General features: G+C 39.1%; 1 protein-coding gene across 17 annotated transcripts in view; it reads left to right on the forward strand.

Annotated features, from left to right (window-relative positions):
- The window catches only part of LOC149555526 (zinc finger CCCH domain-containing protein 55-like), a 127256-nt gene that overhangs the window by 65026 nt on the left and 48757 nt on the right, over window positions 1-13473 (forward strand). The window lies entirely within an intron of this gene.

Below are 13473 nucleotides of genomic sequence, written 5' to 3' on the forward strand. Positions count from 1 at the left end.
ATGATAATACACAAAATAAGAACATTTTTACATCGTGTACGCAGGGTAAATGTTGAATAAACCAATTAATTTTCTGTTTCTTTTTACTTAAACACACCTTCATCATATAAATTATTCAAAAATTGTGTGTGTTTGTATGTTTGGCATGCACACAAGACCTCTCTGAAAAAAGCCAAATTACTGTGAAAATACAGGCCGAATTGCTGAGAATTATAGCACCTTGAATTTTTCTTGTTGAAATTTTCAAAATTGGTGTTTATAATTACCTGTAATGCACATATGTAATTGCCTTGGAAGGAACTCTCATTTACATTCCATGGTTGACTGCATGGACTCAGACACCATGCATCAAGGGGTCGTTATTGGGAAATGAAAGGTTTGGTTTGAATTCAAACACATACTCGGCCATGTCATTTGGATTTTCCACAAATTGTTATTTCTTCTTTGGCACTTTATTTAGATATCATAGGACAAGTTCCATATGATAAAGATTCTATCACATCTTTAAGTAGTCTTCTTGAATAAAATTGAGCATATGTGTGTTAGTGCAAATGAAGGGTATCAAAGAAAATCAAAGATGTAAGTTTTTTCTTTAATGTGATATTATCCTCCTCATTAGATCATAAAGGCAAACTTCCCAAGGGATTTTGTTTTGTAAAGAAAGATTCATAGCTCTTGAGGATTATTGATTTTCCCTTAATTTTTACAATTTATTCATGCGTTCTCCTTTAATAATGCCTCTATTGTTACCTGTATACTGGAGATAAAAAGCTGTAAATAAAATTACCTCTGTATGAACACACGTGATATACAGAAGTTTACCAGGACAACTATCTGTCAATCTTCCTTCACTAGATAGATATCAATTTTAATGTAATAGGTCCATTATTCGTTCCTACAGTTGCTTTTGGTGTGGAAAATTTTCCTTCTGTCTGTACACAGACATGCAACCCTAGACAAGCGCACTGACGTGTTTTTTGTCCATAATCTTTGTCTCACAATCTGTGTGATATCTTAGAAACTAGATTTACATTCCTATTGACTATTGTAGACTCAAGATTAGTAAAGCCATTCTGATTTCTGCATGAGAATAGATGATACTTTGCTAGTATTGTTTTGCTGTTACTGGTTTTGCATGCTTCTGATGTATCAAAGTTTCTCCCTTGCTGTTGTATATGAGTACAATGAGCATAGTAGCTAGTCCTCTATCTTGTTGATCCATCTGCTACAAACGTGCCTGTGATGTTATTTTTCTATTGTATAGGGTTTGGCAAGTTTTGCCAAGAAATTAGGATAAACAACAATAAGGAAGAACAAAACTGGACATTGACATGAGATTATCTAGGGAAAACCCTTCCACTCGAAGGGTAAAAAACCCTAGCCACACCACGGAAATATATCTTTTATTGGTAATAAAAAATGTTGAAGTAGAATGCTTTTTGCTTGATACGATACATAAAGTAATCATACAAATATATAGAATTGAGGGACACATCAAATCACAGCCGAAGGTTTCTTCAATTCCCAAAAACAAGTCTCTTAATATTTCCATATGCATGCCTCTTCGCATGACACATGACACGTCTCTTTATATAATATTATCACAAATGTCGCTTTCAGGTGAAGATGACCATAACTGTCATAACGGTTATATTTCTATTTCATAAAAGCAGAGATAAAGATCCTTATCGCAGTTACAATCTTTAACAAATCCCTCTTAGCAAGAGAGAGATCTTTAGTATGGCAGGCACACATTGGTGCAACCAAAAATGTCAATGATAGATCAACACATAGGTTCTCATTTAGAACATGTTAGAGAGTGTGATGACGGCTCCTGCGATGACAACCCCCAAAACTGCAATGGCCTGCCATCATTCGAGCTTCCCACTTGTCAGTCATGGGGGACGCTGGTGTTTGTAATCTTCCTGTGTTTCATTTGCTCGCTTATCCTTGCGTCAGCCGTCATCTTTGTTGCTTTGCTTCCCCGTGTCGGCCTGTCATCTTTGTTGCGTTGCTTTGCTCGTTGTGTGTGTTTTTGCTGGTGGTTTCAATGTTTGTTGTCATTGCTTCCAATGTTGTTTTTGGTCCTGTCGGGAGTGAGTGTTTTGTTCTGTTAGCTTACTTTCGTGGTTCTGCTCCTCTTGCTCCTTTTGGAGGCCTTCCGTGTTGCTGTTTATTAACTGATTCCTGGCTTTTTCTGTTGCGCTTTTCCAGTCTGGTGTGACATGTAGACTTCTACTCCTGTTTTTGTGCTTCCTGTTATCTCACTGTCGACTTTTTGTGTTGATTAACGGACATTGCTCATCAGTTTAGTGTCTTTTGTGCTGGTAAACATACATTGCTCATCAATTCAGTGTCAACTGTACTGGTAAATGATTTGCTCAAATTAGATTAGTGTCGACTTTTTGGGGTGGGAAACGGTCTTTGCTTATTTCAGTTCAAAGCATTGTGGGCGGTTGTTTTGGTGCCCGCACCCATTGGTTATTTTCATGTGCCTAGACTGTTTTGGCGTTGAAGTTGCTGCGGGAAGTTTACTGTCAACCCACTTTGACTCTCTTCTTGTGACTTTTGTGGCAGTGACTGGTTCTGTGTTTGCTATCCTTTGTGGGACATTTGCTTCTGCTACTGTTACTCCGTTGCTGGTCTGCATGTCCTGCATTGGTTTTACCTCTCGGCACTAGATGACACCTTCTCTGCTCTACATAGTAAGATCCAACAACGTCTGTGGAGGTCTCACCATGGCCTTGGATCCTCCAAGTACACCACTTACCTATCAGCGGCTGGTGGATCGAATTCTTAGGTTTAAAGTGCAAAACTCACAAATAGTGGACACCATCCTCTCTTTGTCCTCTACTGTAGTAGACTTGCAACTCCTCCACTCTTGACAACACCTCAGCCAATCTCAAGCTGTTGCTCACCACTGGTAAAGAACAGGTGTAGGAGTTCTGGGACCAGCAGGCAGAACTTGTGGGTGAGCAATCCTCCTTGGCTTCCGAAATCAAATAACAACTAAAACCATTTGCATCTTTTTGCAGCAATCTTGCCACTGTCCCACTCTCTGGTATCGAGAAGCTTGATTACACTAAGCTGGTCGATGAGCATATTAGGTGGGCTCGTGAGCTGAACTTGCGGGTTTGAGGTCTTCTCCCCTCCTCTTCCGAGTCTCTGACACTCTGGCTGCAGGCTATTCCTACCCAACTGACCAATTGGGACTCTCAAACATCACATTTGACAGGTTGTGGTTGGGGCAGGGTGGTACCCTTTTTGTTAGGTTTCTCACACTTGCAGATTGTTTGCAGACAGTTAGGGTGAGGAGGAAGCTTTTTCCTCTTCCCACTAAGATCTACCTTGATTAGGATCTTAGTAGATCCCAGGCAGAGCTCAACCACTCTTGAACTTGTGGCAAAGGCATGATGCAACGGGAAGTGGGTTGTTATAAGGAACCTCAGAGTTGTGATTTGGGCTTCCCTCCTCTTAGATGGGACTCAAGGGTGGTCGCCAAGGCCGAATGACATCCTCGACAACAGTTGGGCATGGTGGAACCTCACAGCAGTTCCCTCCATGTCAGTTGTTGGAACAATAATGAATCTTTATGGTGCTTGCTAGGCCTTTTTATAGATGCTCTTGGTTCTGTCGACATTCTCCTTGTCACAGAGACTCATGAGAGCCTTGCTTGTTCTCCTGCGACACTTCTAGTTTTCAGTGGTTGTCGGCTTTTAGAGATGAGGTGAGATACTCTAGTGGGGTTAGGGGCACTAGCGGGGTTGCTTGTTTAGTCAGCAATCACCTTGCCAACTCGACTTTTGTGGCCTATTATGATAGTCTTGCCAAATTTACGTGGTTATGCATTTGCAAGGGGACACTATGCCTCGAGGACATCTACATGGTTGTGGGCTACTTTCCTTTGGCCTCCTTATACTATGCAGTACATAGCATAGAGAGTGGGAACCCTTCCAAGGACTTGTAGGAGTACATCACTTGATGTTCTTCCACGGGGGACATCATTATTTTTGGAGACTTTATAATGCATGGACTAGAGATCTTCGGATACTTCTCCATGATCGCGAGTCAGATTTGGTTTGCACTACTGAGTTTGATCAGTGCTCCTTTGTTGGTATCCTCCGCCACTCCTACCTCTTTTCGCTTTGCCCAGTGTTATCGTGACCACTTCTTCCATCACTTGAGACATATCCTCCCCTAGGATTCCTTCATTGATTCTGGAGATGTCCCCCGCATGTTTGATTCGCTTATTGCCACCATGTAGGAGTTGGCCCGACTCTCCATCTCCCATCATACCTTGCCCTCCCTTCATGGAGGCTCTATCGCCACATGAACCAATGGCTTGGTGAGGAGTGCAAGTCCTTCCACCGCTCGATTCGCTTCACCTTCTTTGCTTGCTCCCCCTCCTCTATTCGGTTGAGATTTGATTGCTAAGAAGAAAATGTTTACCTTGTTGCAATGTAGATCACTTTGTGCCTATCTTTTGCACTCTCTAAAGTTTTCTTGGTGTACCATGCCCACCCCTCACGCACTCCACCCTCGACCAGAGCTCCCTTGTCTCCCACACCTTCACTATTTATGAGATCCTTGGTGAATACCCCTCCTCACCCCTTCACCCTGTTGTCATCTCTTCACGTTCACCAACATTTGTGAGGTAGTTAGATGCATGAATAGTAGCAGGACCGTTGAGGAGGGTTCGTTGATGAGGAGTCCAGGCAGAGCTCTTCAAGCTAGGCATCCCTTTGGGGTCCACATTCTTACTTCGCGGGCTATCATTGAAGAGGCTTGACACTGCTCGATAAAAGTGTACTGCTGCTTTGTAGATTCTTGCAAGGCCATTGATTCCAACCTTAGAACGGGACTCTTCCAGAGACTTAGGGAGATCGGGGTATTATAGGTTCTTTTGATAACAATTAGGAGGTTGTAGAGTGTTTGGTGAGTAGGTTTAAAAGCCCTTAGGGGTTTTCAAACAATATTTAGAGAACAATCGGGGTGAAGCAGGGTTGCCCTCTCTCTCCTACTCTCTTTGGTATCTATATTGATGAGTTGGAGACTTTCCTCCATGACTTCTTGCTCCTTGGTGATGGTTGTCTTTTGCACTATGTTCTGATCTCCATACTACTTTTTGCAAACAAAGTGGTTCTTTTGGCCTCCTCCCTTAAGGGACTCCAACTGCTCCTTGATGGGTTGGCCTCTTTCTGTGCTTCACAAGAATTAGTTGTGAACGTGAGTAAGACCTGGGTGATGGTCTTCAATTGTTTAAGGATCTCTCATCTACACTCCCACTTTCAAGGGTAGATTGAGATTGCTTCCTCCTACACTTATGTGGAGGTTAAATTTTCGGGGCCCCACTTTAGCTTGTGACCTGCTATGCATCCCTAAGTGAACAAGGGTTTCGGCTCCCTGGTTATACTTTCAGGACACCACGACCAAGATGTCCATCGTGGGCTCTTTTGTTAGATCGTCCGTCCTATATGGTTTCATTGTGTGGGGTCCTCTCTGGAGTTGGATTGGGCTTTGGTGGAGCAGGTCCAACCCCTCTTTCTTCATCATATTATTAGATGTCACCATACCACCCCTAAGTATTATTTTAGCTCAACTTGGTGCTCATCCTTTCTGACTTGGTGCCATCCTCGATCTGGTTTGGTTTCTCAACAGATTATAGGGCTTCGTAGACTCTTTTGAGGACAGCCATATATACTCTTACCTGGCATACTATTCTTCCGAGATGATCACAAGCTTCGACTCTTTTGGCAAGCCTCGTTGCTGGTTTACATAGGGTTCTTCTCTTCTTTTCTCAATCGAGATCTCGATGGATCATCTTCTTCCCCTTTTAGTTTTCTTTGGACACCCCTTCTCACCTAGTGGCTTCTCTGCAGGAGTTGAACAAGCACGTGAAGACTGATATTTATAGACATCAGATTATCACTCCATGGAGCAACCCTTGTGGGGGTCTTAGGCAATGGAAGGTTTTCTATATAAAGCACTTCATGGACATCCAATATGGGATTATTGTATGTCCTTGGTATATCACTCGGCGATGGACACATGCACTTTGCATCTGTCTAGGCTCTTTCAAGGTGGGCTCTCATTAGTAATGGATTCAGATTGATCATTAGATCGAGAGAGAGGAGAGAGTTTGTCGTCTATGCCATCTTGGGGAGGTGGAAACTAAGACCCACTTTATTTTCCGCTGCCCCATGTTCTACAAGATCAAAGGGAGGTTCTATTGCCTATTCAGAGAGTGCAGGACCCTCTTGTCAATTTTTAGGTATACGAAGTAACGGTGTTTGAGACTATCTTCAAGAGGCCTTGCGACTGTGCGATCACATTCTGTAGCATTAGTCATCATCTTCGGTGTAACCTACCGGCCAACTTATCACCTTTTTCTTTGCTTCTCGGACCTTGGCCTGGGGGAATGAAGCAACCCCTTTGCTACCTTATAGACCACACTAGATTTGTGAGACCTTGTGGAGGCTACACGTGATAGTATCACCAGACTCCCAAACAGTTTGTCTAGGTGTTGGAGGGCCCTCCTTGCCTAGGGCGGTAGGTTTGTCCCTCATTGGTTCTTGTTCTTTTTCTTTCTTGTCTTTTTCTTCTTGTGGACACCATTTGGTGCTCGTGCTATTGGCAGTTTCCTCTTTGTATGTATTGTAGTCCCTTAATCCTTGTGGTCGCTTATTGGACATTAATGAATTTATCTTATCTTACCTCAACATAACATTATTCACCATATAAGCACATAAAATTAAAGTCATGGTGTCGCATACAATACTTCCACCATGCTTACTCGCAAAGGGTGGCCCAACATGCCTACTCGTAGAGGATGGAATGAGGGCTCTCACCTCATATTTTTCCTAGTGAAGAATGCATTTCTGCCGTGCCTACTTGCAGAGGGTGGAATGAGGGCTTTACCTACTTGCAGAGGGTCGAAGCGAGAAGTTGTTAAGTGGTTCGTCCCTCTTTGGTTCTTGTTCTTTTGCCTTCTCATTTTATTCTTCTTGCGGACATCATTTGGTGCTCTTGTTGTTGGAGGTTTCCTCTGTGTATGTATTGCAATCTCTTAGACCCTTTAGGTCTCTTGTTGGACATAAATAAATTAATCTCATCTTATCTTATCTTAGCATAACATTATTTTATATATATTGAAGATCGTTTACAAACCTTGTGCTCATTCGAGCAACAACATGAGACTTACAAGCTTATTCAAGCTCCTTACGAACAACCACACTAGAAACAACAATTGGAAGACCAAGAGTCACAACTTAATCCACCTTTTACAATGAGACAAATACAACTAATGGAAGACCAAGAGTCACAACTTAGAATTAAACAAAAATGTCCCTATTGGGATTTGAACCAGGGCACCACAATGAGAACTCACTGCTTCAACCAAGATAAACCCCTTGGACAACATAACATTATTTACCATATAAGAACATGAAATTAAAGTCATGGAGTCACACACATCACTTCCATTATGCCCACTCACGTAGAGTGGTCCACCATGCCTACTACAGAGTGTGGAACGAGGGCTCCCACCTTAGACTTCTCCATTGAAGAATGGATTTCTACCATGCCTACTCGTAGAGGGTGGTTCACCTTACCTACTTTAGAGGGTGGAACAAGGGATTTTACCTTAGACTTCTCCTAGAGAACAATAAAACCAGCGATGGTAGTAAAGAAATGAGGAGCTTCAAAAATAATATAAAAACACATACCAATCCGATAGTGCTTAGTACATTTGCAGCGATCTTGACAAAATCAACATGATATCAGAGCCTAGTTGCAAATGTAAGAAACAAAAGATGAAACAGAAATATAAACCATTGTTTCATGTGGAGGTCTTATGGTCCACATGCTTAATGGTAAATATTGGACCCATGATCAAATCGGGGTCATTGAAATATCAAACATGGGGGGCCCTTATGTGGCCACCCACGTTGGACGAGAATAGACGTTTGTGGCTTGCGTTTGGAAATATTTGGGAGGCTGTGTGGAGTTTGAGTGCAAATAATGACAAGTGCTGTTTGTAGCGCCTTTGGAGATTGCTTATTTATACAACAGACGAGACACAATCATTGGTAGGACGAAATCCCTACCAATATCCTAACTAATTATTCATATTGTTGCCAACTTCCTCAGTTGGCCCCCCGAGAGAGAGGCATATGAAAGGTATTGCCTTTTCTGTGGGTTTAAGTCGACACTAGAAAAACCATCAAAGGGTTAAGCGACCTTACTCCTATCATCATTCTTGAGGAGGAGAGCTCACAATTCAGTCTTGAGAAGTTGCGTAGGGTACAATATTGCTTGATCGTAATATCCAGAAGAATAATGACATCCACGGGAGGAGGTGATGGAAATGAGTTTGATACTGTATTAAGAGATATTACAGCCGGTTACGCAAGCATTGCGGGGGCTACTAGATGGAGAAAGTCAAGCAAGTGGATTAAGTGTAGAATTGCAGAGCAGGCTTGAACAGACAATGGGGAACCTTCAAGACCTGATTACCTCTTCTTCACTAATAGAAGCATTTGATATGATGAAAATATCTCCTCTTCACATCAATAATATTCTGTCTTGTATATTTTGTTTGGTTGAATTTGTAGTTGGAGATGATGGTTTCCAGAAGTTCTGTCACAATACTCATATTTTCCACCTTGACTGCTTTCATCGATAGTTTCAAACAAAGAGAGAATGCCCAATATTCCTAAATATTTTTAATTAATACAGATTTCAAACAGGGTGACATAACTCTAAGTTTTAAAGATCTTAGTTGGTGTAGACTTTTCAAAATTGTTTCAGTCTGTATTCTACTTTATAGCAGACTGGTCTATATCTTTATACAAAATCAGACTTAATTATTCTTGCTGTAGTAATAACTTTTCTTCTCTGAATTCAGTATGCCGTGTTTATTGATATGATATTCAGATACAAATAGAAGTCAATACATATACATATTGAAAGCATCACCAAGTAGGGGCATGACCCTACATGGTCATGCCTCAATATCCATATGTATTGATGTCGGTTTATATGATTAGTTAGTTAGCAGTCAACATAACATAATCCCGATATATAAGATACGACCACAATAAACATAGTAAAGGACATGGGATGTCATCCGACAACACAAGCAGTGCAATGGTATGTAACCCGTTCATAGACAATCATATCATTGTCTATTGTAACCTTAACACAAAGTTAATCTGCTTTCTAAATTGTCCAATATGTAATCAGATCAATGATAATGTAATATTAATGATGAATTCACAGTAGATAATAAACAGTAATTTAATATAATTATATATCAAAGTTGCATGGATACGAATATGGATATAAATATAGATACGGTATTGGGTACGGATACGACCAATTTTTTAAGACCCCCAATATGGATATGGCTGGACACGACATTAATAAATAACACATATACATATATTTAGCATAGTTTTCAAAGTTACTGCAGGAGATTTCATTATTTCAAAAGTAATATTGACACAAATGCTACACATATATTTATAAGTTAATTTAGTGCTTCACAATATGTAAAACTACTTGAGTTGCATTAGAAGATAACCCAAAAACGGGTTGCTGAAATAGAAAAATATTTTATTTGTCTTTCTCATTCGGTAAGGGTTTTGTTTATACTATTTGTTTAAAAAAAATTGCTTTAATATAGTTTTTTTTACATTAAATGGACGATCTATGTCAAATCTTAGGAAAAAAACAAATCTAATAGTATTTGGTACGGTTCAAAAATCAATTTTATTAGGCAGACATGTGTACAATATTCAACGTGTATCTAAGTAGTATTGGATACGTTTCCAAATTGGATACGGGGATACGCGTGCCCAAGAAGGGACAGAGGAGTTTCCGGCAACTCTGTTATATATATGTATATGTATATGTATAAATATCAATTATTGTCTACTGAGTATAAGTTTCAATACTTAAATGCTAACATCTTTAACAATAACTATTAGTAAACAGACCTTGGAGTGATGCCATCACTTTGACGGAGGAATTTCAAAATGACATTAGTAGACAAAATAAGAAGCGTATGAGATATTGGTCCAATCAGTAACAAGTGAGCAACATCCATGTTTGACCAAGGTTGGCTCATAGTCCATGTATTTTGAAGAACTAGTGTTTGACGTAATCAACAAAGCGATAAAGGCAATGGGCAAGTCGTGGGTCCCATCACCTTAAAAGCCCAAGTTATATTTTTAGAAGGAATACTTTATAATAAATATTATTATTGTTGTTAATATGAATGTTGTGATTATTATATATGTTAGTATATATTATTAATTATATGAATCTGCATATATATATATATGAACCCTTCATTAATAAGAATGACATGATGTTCACTCGATATATAGAGTGACGTATATCTAATGAATAAATTAAATTGATGTGATGAATAATGGAGAATATATTAATCTATAATAATTCTTTTCAAAGTTGGATTATAGAGTCGGGTAATCATAATACAGAAGATATTGATTGATTTCTAACTTTTTTAAAAAAAGGATTATGTTTATATCAATATGGGAGTATGAAAATGAGTTATTTTCCTTGATCTTTTCCTCCGAGAATGCTACAGTAGGAAGAAGGAGATTGAGATTCAGAGGGAGCCTGACATTTCATTAGAGGCAACCTTGAAAGAGAGGGAGCAGACAGAGGAAATTGTTCATTCAACCTCCAGTGATCTCGGTCGTATTATTTAAAGGGAGTAGACCATGTTGAGATGGATTCTCACGTGATCAATAAATTGTAGTAGTGAAGAGGATTGTGATTCATGAATATACCTTATAATTTTAGTGGGCCTACACCCTGTGTACATCATGAGGAAGTGACAACTTCAAAATGATCATGACTTGTATTTGCATAAGTTATGGGAAGGTGATGATCTTACAATAGCTTATGTCATGATATACATTTTATGTAAATGATGAAACATATTTGATGGACTATATCTTGTAAATCAACAACTAAGTGTTAGATGTCATTCACTTGACGGTCTATGAGTTGTTTGTATAGATATATGATAGGTATTTGGTGAATATTAGGTGTTGATATTCTATAGGTCATTACCTTATTGAGTACTTAGTGAATATCGTGTGTTGATATTACCGGAGACCAATACTCATGATATCAAATGTGATACCAAACCTTATTGAGTAATTGGTGAATATCATATGTTGATGTTCTGCAAGCCATTACTCAGAGTATTGGGTGAATATCATATGTTCATATTCTGGAGGCCAATACAATACTCATGATATCAAATGTGATATCAAAATGTGACTCTGATTATTTGGTGAACATCATATGTTGATATTCTGGAGGCCAATACTCATGATATTAAAATGGTGGATATCTTCTGATCAAATATATCCTTAAAATTTGCCATTCCTGATATTGCCAATGGTGTAATATTTGTCTTGTGTTTATCCATCCTAGCTAAGAGAGATTGTTGATGTTTGGTAGCTTCAGTCGGATAAACCTATGAACATTTATATGTTGTTGAAGATAGTAGCTGCGATAGAGATCTTTATCTCTGGAAATATGAACGTTATCACCATTATTGTCATCTTCAGTTGAAAAGGACACTTAAAGTTTAATTTGTAATATTATAAATGTAAATGACATGTGTCATTCACATGCATTGAGGCATGAATATTCGAAGAGTCTTATTTTATTATAGGAGTTATGAGAAACTCAAGAGACCTTCGGTTAGAATATGAAGAGTCTCTTCTATTGTTATATATTCGCATCATGCGAATATCATTGTACACTTGAACTTTTATTTATCAATAAAGATATATTTTGTTATGTGGTTGGGTTTTTCCCTTCATTCTCGAAGGGTTTTCCTAGGATATTTCTGGTGTTCTCTTTTTCAGTTTTGTCTCTTTATTATGTCTGATTTTTCATGGATTTCTGGGCTCTAGTTTCAACATGGTATCAAAGCCAGGTTAGATAACACCTTAGAAAGGTTAATGTTCTTTTCTTTATTTTGTCTTCAGATATTTATTAGTGAGGCATGATTGAAAGTTTTATGAGTTCTTGCATGGTGTTTTGAATGAACAACATCATAAGCCATCAGGTCAATCCTATGCGACATGCTGCTTTTAATTGTCGAGGCCCTCATATGGCAGAAATTAAAACCTGAGTGCTAAGTTCGTTACCTCTTATTCGGTTTTGTCTCTATCTGCACCTTAGTCTGTGTTGGTGTTGGGTTCGTATTTTTTTTAATCGTTTGAATTCTTATTACTTCACGTGGGTTATATCTTATAGTTTTTTTGAGGAATGATATTCTCGAAGTCGTGGGAGTCTAAGCATTTAAATTTTTATTGTTCTTTGTCTAGTTATATTTCTCTCCCTCTTCATGAGTTATTGTGGCGGTTTTTAAATTTTGGCAGAACTAGTTGTTTTCTTCTCTGACCATTCGTATTCATATTTTATTGTCTTTATTTTGGTTTGTTCATTATGAGAGAACACAGGTGGTCGAAGTAGGAAACACTTTCAGATTGATTCTCGAACAAATTCATAGGTGCCGCTTGGGAATCACCATTCTCGCAGTCTTTTCGACATTGGGTGCCCGTTTATGTGGGTTTGTTCAGTACCAAAGGAGGAGTTGAACTATTAGGTTTTTCTTTTCAATCTTGAAGCCCTTGCATGTACTAAATGATTTGAAGTGGGTGCTCGTGAAGAGTCTCTTGTGGCAATTTTTCGGCATTGGGTGTTTGGTCCTGTGATTGTTTTTTTAAATATCCAGAAAGGAATTGTAACTAGAGGCGCTTTTCTCAGCTTCAAGCTAGAGCATGACCTCGTGGGGGCTTGGCCCTCACGTGAGTAGTGGTAATGGGGGCTCGTGCTCATTTACAGAATGTTGTTGTTGTCATTGACATGATTGTGATAACATCAGTTTAGGTCGCTACAGGTCTGTAAAACTGCGGTCTTACAATGTGGTCTTTTAGGTAACTTTGAGCGCAAAGCAATGGGGAAACAGAATAGTGATGGGGTAGCCAGAGGCGAGGATACTGGAGAACATAATATTGGGTGTTGTAATGCTTCTAGGGTTTGTAACAGATCGATTCTTAAAATAATTGTTGCAGTTGTTGTTAGTGTGAATCTTCTGCTTGTGGGCATATATAACCTTCCCATGCTCAGAAAGCACAATGAAAACACGTCTGTTCATAGTTTATTCTCAATATAGATAAGAGATCGCTGTCATTTTGAAAACACATACCAATCTGGCAGTGCTTAGTACATTTGCAGCGGTCGTGACAAAATCAACATCTCTGATACCAGGTTATGTTTTGCCCAGAAATTAGGATAAACAACAATAAAGAAGAACAAAAAAGAACAAAAGACTCAAGATTATCCTGGGAAAACCCTTCCAGTTGAAGGCAAAGAAACCCAGCCACATCACAGAAATATATCTTTTATTGATAATAA

The sequence above is a fragment of the Cupressus sempervirens genome, chromosome 5 (assembly GCF_028749045.1).
Source record: "Cupressus sempervirens isolate cs-2001-9-10 chromosome 5, ASM2874904v1, whole genome shotgun sequence".
Lineage (NCBI taxonomy): Eukaryota > Viridiplantae > Streptophyta > Pinopsida > Cupressales > Cupressaceae > Cupressus > Cupressus sempervirens.